A 14,946-nucleotide genomic window follows, 5' to 3' on the forward strand; every position below is an offset into this window, starting at 1 on the left:
TTTAAACGATGAATCGCATGTTCAGAACCAATACACGACATATCTCTATTACATTTAATGTCACTGCAAAGTTTTTATATTTAAACAATTGTTTTTGAATATTATTTTTAACGTGCACATTATATTAAGTATGAAATCGTAAGTGGTAGTGTCGTTGTTATGCAGTGATAGCTTTTTGAAATTAAATACAAACATTTTATGTCGCAAAATGTTCATTATAAGTCATCATAACTTTTTGTATGAAACATTGAAACTGTCAAAAATAGAGAACAATGCGGCATTGTGATCCTCAAAATATTGAGGATAGGGGTAATATATATATGCTTCTATTCTGAGGGAATAGAATGGGTCCACTGAGTATAATTATTACGTCAGAAAACACATGTTTGCCAAAATTCTCCAAAAAGGTATACTTATCAGACAACCAATTTGCGATTGAAAGATATTGTTTAAAGGCCCACTACCTTTCCATAATGCCTCCTGGAAACTAGACTATTAATTTTATAACATTAAACGTGAATACCACTCTTAGCATCACCTTCGGAACAATTTGATTAAAATAAATACAATAAAGATCAGATAATATTTATAACGCGTGTCGTGTAACTTTCACAACAACCACTATAACGTATAAAATCACTAATAGTTTGCTACCGAAGGGACTAAAACGATACACAAACTGGTGTCAGTTTACTAACGGCGGCATTTTTTCAAAGGAAGGAAACATCTTGTTATCACAAGGTCATACGAATTAACAACATAATAACTAACTCTCAGATTTAGTAATCGTGACGACTATGTAAATCAGACCAGAATCAAATCTGAGGCAAAGAACAGCTGAAACAGTGTTACCATGAGAAAATTTCACACAAAAATATTTCAAATTTCCAGAAAAAGTAGCGACACATTATATATATTATCGTTATATCTAACATACATTGATTTGCTTAGTAATTATAAAATAATTGAGTTCATTGCTTGTTTGTCATAACACACAATGCTTTAAGCTTTGTATGTAGGTTATGCGTAGTTACATTGTGGTCAAATACAACCAGACTCTCTCATGTGCGGATATGAAAGATAGGGATATTCTACCCGAAGGTCACACAATCTACAGAGGGTAGAATATTCCTATCCTTCATATCCACTTATAAAAGAGTATTTTTCTCTCCTACCTCAAAGTTTTATTACAATTTTACAATTATGATAGCCCTCCAAATCCTGTTCTTTGCATATTTTATAGTAAAACGGGCAGAGTTCTTTTAAATAATAACGTAAAAATTCACAAAAAAGTAATAGTTTCGTTGACCCAGAGAAATGGCGAGGTTGTATTCCATGTGTAGCCATGTAATACAGCATCACGCGACATGAGAATATGGCATGGGATAAACTAGACTGGCCACCAGACCCTAACAGTCTAGGGATAAACCCGTATTACGCCGGTAGGTATGAGAGAATAATACTTTCAGTATATTTATTTTAATGTATTCTTTTAATTTTTAACTTCCAATGATCAATTATATGATAAATACAGGATTTCCCTTTCATCTTTGCTTTGTTTAATCTTGTGTTAAAGTTAAAAGTTATTAATTAAATTAAATATTTCATCTGGTGTCTTGCTAAACCTTCTCTTTTAAGTCAATCAAAAATCATATATGGAACTTAAAACAGAGGGTTAATAACAATGAACCGACAACACCATACCAGATCTTAGCAATATCATCATCTATTTTCCTTTCATGCCTGCGTGGCAAATTTTGACATTAAAATTTTATATATGTTACAGTTTATAAAATCGGTGTAAATATGCGATCTCGATGGTGTATACAAGATTAAATAGGCTCTAAGTCGTTGGTTCGTGAGATACATGATACAAAACGTTCAGCAGAGCTTTGACATTTAAAAGTCATTTTCCTTTCAGTTTGGGAGCATTCGTACATTTTAAATTACATAATTACCGAATATCTTATATCAACCATGCACAGACATGATCAGTGACACCTGCAGATGTATTCGTATAGACCGGCTGTTTGTGAATGAAAAGGTATGACATAACTACTGCCCTGACATGTATGATTATACTGACTACATTCTAAAAACCAGATAAAAGGTAAACAAAACCGACGATATCACACCTGAAGACAAAGATAACATGTAGTCAGTCGTCTTGCTTTGAGACTTCTCTAATTTCCGAAATCATGAATAAAGGGCTAATTTTTTTAATTGATACTTTTATGTAAGCGATGAATCGCATGTTCAAAACAATAATACTGCTTCTCAATTTTCTTTTTTATTGACGGGATTATTGTCTGATTAGTAGCAAATATACTATTTGACATATCAAATATTTTTGCCATTTTTTTACATAATATTCATTCAGAAAAATTATGGAATGTATATTATTTTGATTATTTCATGTCATTAACGGTGTATCCTATCATGACTTCCATTAATGTTCGATAGGATGATGTTGGTAAGTAGTTTTTAACTTTGTATTGCGTATTAAGGCATTAAAATCAGATCAGATAATATTTATGACGCGGGTCGTGTAACTTTCACAACAACCACTATAACGTATAAAATCACTAACAGTTTGCTACCGAAGGTACTAAAACGATACACAAACTTGTGTCAGTTTACTAACGGCGGCATTTTTTCAAAGGAAGGAAACATCTTGTTATCACAAGGTCATACGAATTAACAACATAATAACTAACTCTCAGATTTAGTAATCGTGACGATTATGTAAATCAGACCAGAATCAAATCTGAGGCAAAGAACAGCTGAAACAGCGTTACCACGAGAAAATTTCACACAAAAATATTTCAAATTACCAGTAAAAACAGGGACGTATTATATATAGTATCGTAATATCTAACATATATAAATTTGCTTAGTAATTATAAAGTAATTGAGTTCATTGCTTGTTTGCCATAACACACAATGCTTTAAGCTTTGTATGTAGGTTATGCGTAGTTACATTGTGGTCAAATATAACCAGACTCCTTTATGTGCGGATATGAAAGATAGGGATATTCTACCCGAAGGTCACACAATCTACAGAGGGTAGAATATTCCTATCCTTCATATCCACTTATAAAAGAGTATTTTTCTCTCCTACCTCAAAGTTTTATTACAATTTTACAATTATGATAGCCTTCCAAATCCTGTTCTTTGCATATTTTATAGTAAAACGGGCAGAGTTCTTTTAAATAATAACGTAAAAATTCACAAAAAAGTAATAGTTTCGTTGACCCAGAAAAATGGCGAGGTTGTATTCCATGGTAACCATGTTATACAGCATCACGCGACATGAGAATATGGCATGGGATAAACTAGACTGGCCACCAGACCCTAACAGTCTAGGGATAAACCCGTATTACGCCGGTAGGTATGAGAGAATAATACTTTCAGTATATTTATTTTAATGTATTCTTTTAATTTTTAACTTCCAATGATCAATTATATGATAAATACAGGATTTCCCTTTCATCTTTGCTTTGTTTAATCTTGTGTTAAAGTTAAAAGTTATTAATTAAATTAAATATTTCATCTGGTGTCTTGCTAAACCTTCTCTTTTAAGTCAATCAAAAATCATATATGGAACTTAAAACAGAGGGTTAATAACAATGAACCGACAACACCATACCAGATCTTAGCAATATCATCATCTATTTTCCTTTCATGCCTGCGTGGCAAATTTTGACATTAAAATTTTATATATGTTACAGTTTATAAAATCGGTTTAGATATGTGATCTCGATGGTGTATACAAGATTAAATAGGCTCTAAATCGTTGGTTCGTGAGATATATGATACAAAACGTGCAGCAGAGCTTTGACATTTAAAAGTCATTTTCCTTTCAGTTTGGGAGCATTCGTACATTTTAAATTACATAATTACCGAATATCTTATATCAACCATGCACAGACATGATCAGTGACACCTGCAGATGTATTCGTATAGACCGGCTGTTTGTGAATGAAAAGGTATGACATAACTACTGCCCTGACATGTATGATTATACTGACTACATTCTAAAAACCAGATAAAAGGTAAACAAAACCGACGATATCACACCTGAAGACAAAGATAGTAGTCAGTCGTCTTGCTTTGAGGCTTCTCTAATTTCGGAAATCATGAATAAAGGGCTAATTGTTTTAATTGATACTTTTATCTAAGCGATGAATCGCATGTTCAAAAACAATAATACTGCTTCTCAATTATCTTTTTTATTGACGGGATTATTGATCGGATTATATTTAACGTAGTGGCAAAAACACTGTATGACAGATCAAATATGTTTTTGCTATTTTTTCTACATAATATGCATTCAGAAAAATTATGAAATATATATTAGTGTCGATTATTTCATGTCATTAATGGTGCATCCTATCACGCCTTCCATTAATGTTCGATAACATGATGTTCGTGTATATTTTGTATTACTTATTAAGGCATTCAAAATCAGTACACACATGTCGTTTTCAAATATCTGGATATTTTTTCCTATTCTTTAGATTAAATTTGTAACTCGAATCACACAAAAAATAGACTCGAAAATTGATACAGTGAATATTGATCATGCGTTTATCCTGTATAACATGTAGGGTCAGGTAAATTGCGTCCTTGCGCTTCAATGTGTTTTTCGTGTTCGAACTTTGACCTATTGGGTTCTGTGTAACCTACCATAATTGCGGCTTTGAAAACAGTCCTTTAGTTTGATAATTCTTATAAACGTTAATTGTGTTTCTATTTTAGCAGATATACACATTAATAGGAAAAACACGTTCGCAACCAGTAACAATGGCTATCGAAGTGTGGACTTTTGTAATTCTAAATATCCATGATAACATCTTTAATTCCATTATATATTCTGAAACATATTTTTGTTTGTATTTAAATCATAATATAATTATGAATTGGTAACCACTACCTAAAGTGGTGGCTATCTAGCAGATTTTGGCACAACACATATTTGAAAGAAAGTAGATGGTTGAATATTGTTAGATTTTAATTGGAATTCAAGACGGCGACTTAAATGATATTCTATTGAATTAAACTATATATGAGTAATGATCAGGAACAATGTACCACATGTATGCGAAGTGCCACAATTCTATTCAAAAGTGCTACATCTTTGTGATGATCCACCTAAGTAGTACATGGTTATATAATTTAAAATATCATATAACACTTCAAACACATTTAGAAATACCTGTTGGTCTTTTTGTGAAGGCCATCTGTTTGAAAATAAAAAGGTAAGCTAATAACTGTCTCGTCATGCATGGATGTGTATTACGTAACAACTGGCTACTTATGAATGCCAAATAAAACCAAACAAGAGCCATTACCTCACGACTGCTGGCAAGGACACAAGATAAATGTTTCGTGTCGAGGTTTTGCTGATTTCAGCACACGTAAGCCATTGTCGGATCATTTTAATTGATGTTTTATTTAAACGATGAATCGCATGTTCAGAACCAATACACGACATATCTCTATTACATTTAATGTCACTGCAAAGTTTTTATATTTAAACAATTGATTTTGAATATTATTTTTTAACGTGCACATTATATTAAGTATGAAATCATAAGTGGTAGTGTCGTTGTTATGCAGTGATAGCTTTTTGAAATTAAATACAAACATTTTATGTCGCAAAATGTTCATTATAAGTCATCATAACTTTTTGTATGAAGCATTGAAACTGTCAAAAATAGAGAACAATGCGGCATTGTGATCCTCAAAATATTGAGGATAGGGGTAATATATTTATGCTTCTATTCTGAGGGAATAGAATGGGTCCACTGAGTATAATTATTACGTCAGAAAACACATGCTTTGCCAAAATTCTCCAAACAGGCATACTTATCAGACAACCAATTTGCGATTGAAAGATATTGTTTAAAGGCCCACTACCTTTCCATAATGCCTCCTGGAAACTAGACTATTAATTTTATAACATTAAACGTGAATACCACTCTTAGCATCACCTTCAGAACAATTTGATTAAAATAAATACAATAAAGATCAGATAATATTTATAACGCGTGTCGTGTAACTTTCACAACAACCACTATAACGTATAAAATCACTAATAGTTTGCTACCGAAGGTACTAAAACGATACACAAACTGGTGTCATTTTACTAACGGCGGCATTTTTTCAAAGGAGGGAAACATCTTGTTATCAAAGGTCATACGAATAAACAACATAATAACTAACTCTCAGATTTAGTAATCGTGACGACTATGTAAATCAGACCAGAATCAAATCTGAGGCAAAGAACAGCTGAAACAGTGTTACCATGAGAAAATTTCACACAAAAATATTTCAAATTTCCAGAAAAAACAGCGACACATTATATATATTATCGTTATATCTAACATACATTAATTTGCTTAGTAATTATAAAGTAATTGAGTTCATTGCTTGTTTGTCATAACACACAATGCTTTAAGCTTTGTATGTAGGTTATGCGTAGTTACATTGTGGTCAAATACAACCAGACTCTCTCATGTGCGGATATGAAAGATAGGGATAATCTACCCGAAGGTCACACAATCTACAGAGGGTAGAATATTCCTATCCTTCATATCCACTTATAAAAGAGTATTTTTCTCTCCTACCTCAAAGTTTTATTACAATTTTACAATTATGATAGCCCTCCAAATCCTGTTCTTTGCATATTTTATAGTAAAACGGGCAGAGTTCTTTTAAATAATAACGTAAAAATTCACAAAAAAGTAATAGTTTCGTTGACCCAGAAAAATGGCGAGGTTGTATTCCATGGTAACCATGTAATACAGCATCACGCGACATGAGAATATGGCATGGGATAAACTAGACTGGCCACCAGACCCTAACAGTCTAGGGATAAACCCGTATTACGCCGGTAGGTATGAGAGAATAATACTTTCAGTATATTTATTTTGATGTATTCTTTTATTTTTTAATTTACAATGATCAATTATATGATAAATACAGGATTTCCCTATCATTTTTGCTTTGTTTAACCTTATGTTAAAGTTATGTTATTAATTAAATTACATATTTCATCTGGTGTCTTGCTAAACCTTCTCTTTTAAGTCAATCAAAAATCATATATGGAACTTAAAACAGAGGGTTAATAACAATGAACCGACAACACCATACCAGATCTTAGCAATATCATCATCCATTTTCCTTTCATGCCTGCGTGGCAAATTTTGACATTAAAATTTTATATATGTTACAGTTTATAAAATCGGTTTAGATATGCGATCTCGATGGTGTATACAAGATTAAATAGGCTCTAAATCGTTGGTTCGTGAGATACATGATACAAAACGTGCAGCAGAGCTTTGACATTTAAAAGTCATTTTCCTTTCAGTTTGGGAGCATTCGTACATTTTAAATTACATAATTACCGAATATCTTATATCAACCATGCACAGACATGATCAGTGACACCTGCAGATGTATTCGTATAGACCGGCTGTTTGTGAATGAAAAGGTATGACATAACTACTGCCCTGACATGTATGATTATACTGACTACATTCTAAAAACCAGATAAAAGGTAAACAAAACCGACGATATCACACCTGAAGCCAAAGATAACAGGTAGTCAGTCGTCTTGCTTTGAGGCTTCTCTAATTTCGGAAATCATGAATAAAGGGCTAATTTTTTTAATTGATACTTTTATGTAAGCGATGGATCGCATGTTCAAAAACAATAATACTGCTTCTCAATTTTCTTTTTTATTGACGGGATTATTGATAGGATTATATTTAACGTAGTGGCAAAAACACTGTATGACAGATCAAATATTTTTTGCTATTTTTTCTACATAATATGCATTCAGAAAAATTATGAAATGTATATTAGTGTCGATTATTTCATGTCATTAACGGTGCATCCTATCATGCCTTCCATTAATGTTCGATAACATGATGTTCGTGTATATTTTGTTTTACTTATTAAGGCATTCAAAATCAGTACACACATGTCATTTTCAAATATCTGGACATTTTTTCCTATTCTTTAGATTAAATTTGTAACTCAAAACACACACAAAATAGACTCGAAAATTGATACAGTGAATATTGATCATGCGTTTATCCTGTATAACATGTAGGGTCAGGTAAATTGCGTCCTTGTCCTTCAATGTGTTTTTCGTGTTCGAACTTTGACCTATTGGGTTCTGTGTAACCTACCATAATTGCGGCTTTGAAAACAGTCCTTTAGTTTGATAATTCTTATAAACGTTAATTGTGTTTCTATTTTAGCAGATATACACATTAATAGGAAAAACACGTTCGCAACCAGTAACAATGACTATCGAAGTGTGGACTTTTGTAATTCTAAATATCCATGATAACATCTTTAATTCCATTATATATTCTGAAACATATTTTTGTTCGTATTTAAATCATAATAGAATTATGAATTGGTAACCACTACCTATAGTGGTGGCTTTCTAGTAGATTTTGGCACAACACATATTTGAAAGAAGGTAGATGGTTGAATAATGTTAGATTTTAATTGGATTTCAAGATGGTGGCTTAAATGACGTTTAGTGAATGAATCTATATATGACTAATGATCAGGAACAATGTACTACATGTATGCGAAGTGTCACAATTCTATTCAAAAGTGCAACATCTTTGTGATGATCCACCTAAGTAGTACATGGTTATATAATTTAAAATATCATATAACACTTCAAACACATTTAGAAATACCTGTTGGTCTTTTTGTGAAGCCCATCTGTTTGAAAATAAAAAGGTAAGCTAATAACTGTCTCGTCATGCATGGATGTGTATTACGTAACAACTGGCTACTTATGAATGCCAAATAAAACCAAACAAGAGCCATTACCTCACGACTGCTGGCAAGGACACAAGATAAATATTTTGTGTCGAGGTTTCGCTGATTTCAGCAAACGTAAGCCATTGTCGGATCATTTTAATTGATGTTTTATTTAAACGATGAATCGCATGTTCAGAACCAATACACGACATATCTCTATTTCATTTAATGTCACTGCAAAGTTTTTATATAATTTAAACAATTGAGTTTGAATATTATTTTTTAACGTGCACATTATATTAAGTTGTTATGCAGTGATAGCTTTTTGAAATTAAATACAAACATTTTATGTCGCAAAATGTTCATTATAAGTCATCATAACTTTTTGTATGAAGCATTGAAACTGTCAAAAATAGAGAACAATGCGGCATTGTGATCCTCAAAATATTGAGGATAGGGGTAATATATTTATGCTTCTATTCTGTGGAAATAGAATGGGTCCATTGAGTATAATTATTACATCAGAAAACACATGCTTTGCCAAAATTCTCCAAACAGGCATACTTATCAGACAACAAATTTGCGATTGAAAGATATTGTTTAAAGGCCCACTACCTTTCAATAATGCCTCCTGGAAACTAGACTATTAATTTTATAACATTAAACGTGAATTCCACTCTTAGCATCACCTTCGGAACAATTTGATTAAAATAAATACAATAAAGATCAGATAATATTTATAACGCGGGTCGTGTAACTTTCACAACAACCACTATAACGTATAAAATCACTAATAGTTTGCTACCGAAGGGACTAAAACGATACACAAACTGGTGTCATTTTACTAACGGCGGCATTTTTTCAAAGGAAGGAAACATCTTGTTATCACAAGGTCATACGAATTAACAACATAATAACTAACTCTCAGATTTAGTAATCATGACGACTACGTAAATCAGACCAGAATCAAATCTGAGGCAAAGAACAGCTGAAACAGCGTTACCATGAGAAAGTTTCACACAAAAATATTTCAAATTTCCAGAAAAAACAGCGACACATTATATATATTATCGTTATATCTAACATACATTAATTTGCTTAGTAATTATAAAGTAATTGAGTTCATTGCTTGTTTGTCATAACACACAATGCTTTAAGCTTTGTATGTAGGTTATGCGTAGTTACATTGTGGTCAAATACAACCAGACTCTCTCATGTGCGGATATGAAAGATAGGGATATTCTACCCGAAGGTCACACAATCTACAGAGGGTAGAATATTCCTATCCTTCATATCCACTTATAAAAGAGTATTTTTCTCTCCTACCTCAAAGTTTTATTACAATTTTACAATTATGATAGCCCTCCAAATCCTGTTCTTTGCATATTTTATAGTAAAACGGACATAGTTCTTTTAAATAATAACGTAAAAATTCACAAAAAAGTAATAGTTTCGTTGACCCAGAAAAATGGCGAGGTTGTATTCCATGGGTAGCCATGTAATACAGCATCACGCGACATGAGAATATGGCATGGGATAAACTAGACTGGCCACCAGACCCTAACAGTCTAGGGATAAACCCGTATTACGCCGGTAGGTATGAGAGAATAATACTTTCAGTATATTTATTTTGATGTATTCTTTTATTTTTTAACTTCCAATGATCAATTATATGATAAATACAGGATTTCCCTTTCATCTTTGCTTTGTTTAATCTTGTGTTAAAGTTAAAAGTTATTAATTAAATTAAATATTTCATCTGGTGTCTTGCTAAACCTTCTCTTTTAAGTCAATCAAAAATCATATATGGAACTTAAAACAGAGGGTTAATAACAATGAACCGACAACACCATACCAGATCTTAGCAATATCATCATCTATTTTCTTTTCATGCCTGCGTGGCAAATTTTGACATTAAAATTTTATATATGTTACAGTTTATAAAATCGGTGTAAATATGCGATCTCGATGGTGTATACAAGATTAAATAGGCTCTAAATCGTTGGTTCGTGAGATACATGATACAAAACGTGCAGCAGAGCTTTGACATTTAAAAGTCATTTTCCTTTCAGTTTGGGAGCATTCGTACATTTTAAATTACATAATTACCGAATATCTTATATCAACCATGCACAGACATGATCAGTGACACCTGCAGATGTATTCGTATAGACCGGCTGTTTGTGAATGAAAAGGTATGACATAACTACTGCCCTGACATGTATGATTATACTGACAACATTCTAAAAACCAGATAAAAGGTAAACAAAACCGACGATATCACACCTGAAGACAAAGATAGTAGTCAGTCGTCTTGCTTTGAGGCTTCTCTAATTTCGGAAATCATGAATAAAGGGCTAATTGTTTTAATTGATACTTTTATCTAAGCGATGAATCGCATGTTCAAAAACAATAATACTGCTTCTCAATTATCTTTTTTTATTAACGGAATTATTGTCTGATTAGTGGCAAATATACTATTTGACATATCAAATATTTTTGGGTCAGGTAAATGACGTCCTTACGCTTCAATGTGTTTTTCGTGTTCGAACTTTGACCTATTGGGTTCTGTATTACCTACCATAATTGCGTCTTTAAAAACAGCCTTTTAGTTTGATATTCATAAAAACGTTAATTGTGTTTCTATTTTAGCAGATCTATACATTTATAGGAAAAACACGTTCCCAACCTGTAGCAATGGCTATCGAAGTAGGGACTTTTGTAATTTTAAATATACATGGTGACCATATGTAATTCCATTATATATTCTGAAGCATATTTTTGTTTGATGTTAAATCATAATTGCACTATGAATTGGTAACCACTCCCTATACTGGTGATTATCTAGCAGATTTTGGCACAACACATATAAGAAAGAAAGTAGATAGTTGAATGTTGTTAGATTTTTACATGTATGCGAAGTGTCACAATTCTATTCAAAAGTGCAAAATCTTTGTACTTATCCGCCTAAGTTATAATTTGATAATATAATTTAAAATATCATATCAGACTACAAACACATTAAGAAATACCTGCTGGTGATTTTGTGAAGCCCACCTATTTGAAAATAAAAAGCTTATAACTGTCTCGTCATGCATGGCTGTGTATTACGTAACAACTGGCTACTTATGAATGCCAAATAAAACCAAACAAAAGCCATTACCTCACGACTGTTGTCAAGGACACAAGATAAATGTCTCGTGTCGAGGTTTCACTGATTTCAGCAAACTTAAGCCATTGTCGGATTGCTTTAATTGATGTTTTTTATTTAAACGATGAATCGCGTGTTCAGAACCATTACACGACATATATCTATTATATTTAACGTCACTGCAAAGTTTTTATATTTAAACAATCGATTTTGAATATTATTTTTAACGTGTGCATTATATTAAGTGGTATTTATATATTTCCATATTCTTATTGTTTTTCGGAAACTTCTGTTTTTTGTTGCGGAAAGGTAATGGATATTAAAGATTGTCGTGTGTTTGGTCATGACAGTAAAATTCTGGTTAATTTGCACAATGTGTAAAATGGCTAACTTTGAGTTACAATCATTCATGCACACCATAATGTAACCTTTCTTTCAACAGAGAAGATCATTTAGACATTTGCAATGTTTGGATTTATATTTGTACAGAAATACATAAATATTATATACAGCTAACATAATTAGGCAGGTGGGCGTTGTTGAAACAGATCGTATTTCATGTTTTAATGTTGGTTTCCCCCTTTGATAGTTTCTCAATTCTATTCGTTAGACTTAAACATGCTATTGAAAAAGTTTGATTTCTTTTTGGGTTGTTTTAAACTTTTATAATGGATCCATTATACAGTATAAATCTGAACGGTGTTTAAAACTATCGAGTGATTTTACATCTGCAAATGGATAAAGGATCTAACAGGTTATAATCATCAAATTGAAATGATAACACGTAACCTACACTTCGTCATTTGAAAAAAAACCCATATAGCTTCCAAAGGCATCAGACTGAACTGCCTGGGAAATTAAGAGAACAAGTGTTGTATTCATCTGTGCTGTGAAATATGTAACTAAAAAAACCGACATGTTTTAATACCGCGCTGTAATATACTGCATCCGGATTGTGAACGAGCAACATTCTGAATGAGACTTGACTGATTTTCGTTAAAATATTATATTTGCATTTGGTGTGTCTTTGCATTTAGTTCCCAAGGATATAAATGTGTGTATCAGATATGTATCCTATGACATAATTCATATTAAAAATATTATAAATAATAAATTATATATTACGCATATAGCAAACTACTTCACAGAAAAAACAAACACATGTTGGATCCCATTAAATGTGACTTCATAACAACCCTGTACAAACACGTTTAGATATACCTGCTGGTGTTTTTGTGAAGATCTCATGTTTGAACATAAAAAGGTAAGCTAATTACTGTCTCGTTATGCATGGTTGTGTATTACGTAACTACTAGCTACATCTGAATTTCAAATAAAACCAATCAAGATCCATTACCTTACGACTGCTTTCGATGACACAATACCAGATAAATAACTTGATTTATGTAATACCTTGTTGGGTAAAAAATTAACATTTGATTTCTCAAATAACAATTTACAGGATTTTAGATTAAGAAATGTGAAAATTTTGTATCGACTTCTTAAAACAGAGAATTTTTATTGTTCTTTCAAAAATTGTAACATCGGGACGCTTTCTATCGACGATGTGCACGTGTTGCCTTCTGCAATCCTTACTGTGGTTAGGAACCACACACACTGAAGTTGGTGTGACGTTCAGTTCAGTCACATGATATGTCGTATTAATTATGTTTGAGGCAATTTCCATTGTTTTGTTACAATATTCAAAATTCTGAAAAAATTGTCTTCCAATCTCTGTAGAAAAAGGTGTAAAAAAATAACAAAATATTATAAATATTGTATATATATCTTTTTGTTTGAGGATGTAAAAATATGCAAGTATTAAAGAGTTACTTCTCTTTACTTGTCCAATTTAACTTTTATATGTCATATCAAAAATAAAATTTCAATCATTATCTGACTCTTTAGTATATGGATATTAAGGATAGGGATATTCTACCACAGGCTCAGAAAATGTTCTAAAGCGCAATGAAGATTACGTGTATAATTCCTATTTTGTTCATGTACTAACATTTTAAAATTTATTCTTGATTTTGATCATATGATTAGGTAAGGATAGATATAGGGATGTCTTAAAGTGAATAGTCGGGCAAAGAAAACCAATCTAAATGCGTTCATTGGCCTTCCCACAGTTCTCACATAATAATACGACGGTCAAGATCTGCTTACGTTTCCCAGTTCTGACCGTTGAACTAAAACAGATTAAACCATTGAAACGAGGCTGCGTGGAAATGTAACCACGGACATAGTCAGCCGGGAGGACGTTTTAGGATTCCTATACTTTAAATTAATTTCTACGTACGCAGACAGATTTTGATGAGAAAGTTTATTTTTCTATTCCATAAGAAATTATACTCGATACATTCAGACCATTTTTACCGACTTTAGCCTTCCTTGCCCGACTGTCCACTTTAAGATAATTCATACATCAAAACGATTCGATTTTTCCTTTGTTATTATTTGGTTGCGTGATTAATTAACGTTCTATTAACAGCCAGGGTCATGTAAGGACGACGTCCCATATATGCGTGTATGAGTGCGTGGTGTGTCAATTGGGAGGCTGCGGTATATTCGTGTTGTGTCATCTTGCCCTTTTTATAGTGCGTCGAAGACACCAAGAAGTTTTCCTTTATTCATGAATTATAGAAGCGAACAACTAATTCTCTATTGAAAATGATTGGTATACATTTTTGTATTGCTCATTTAGTTGAAAATGTATGTCACGTTGGGTCAAAAGTTTAGCTGGCCTTTTTCAGTATGTTACTTTTGAAGGAAATTGAGTTCTATCCATTAAAGATGCTTCACCGCTGTCGATTGTTTTTTTTTCTCTATCAAAAGCAGGAACAAACGATTTAGTATTTTTCTCCAGGTACAAAAGTTTCTTACTTTACACTATCACCACCATTGAAAGTTTGAGCTTCTAATTTTACTTCAAGATGCAAATATCAAAAATAATTAATTGCATCCCGAAAAAATCCACGGCACTATGACCTATATGG

Source organism: Argopecten irradians, chromosome 8, assembly GCF_041381155.1.
Source record: "Argopecten irradians isolate NY chromosome 8, Ai_NY, whole genome shotgun sequence".
Lineage (NCBI taxonomy): Eukaryota > Metazoa > Mollusca > Bivalvia > Pectinida > Pectinidae > Argopecten > Argopecten irradians.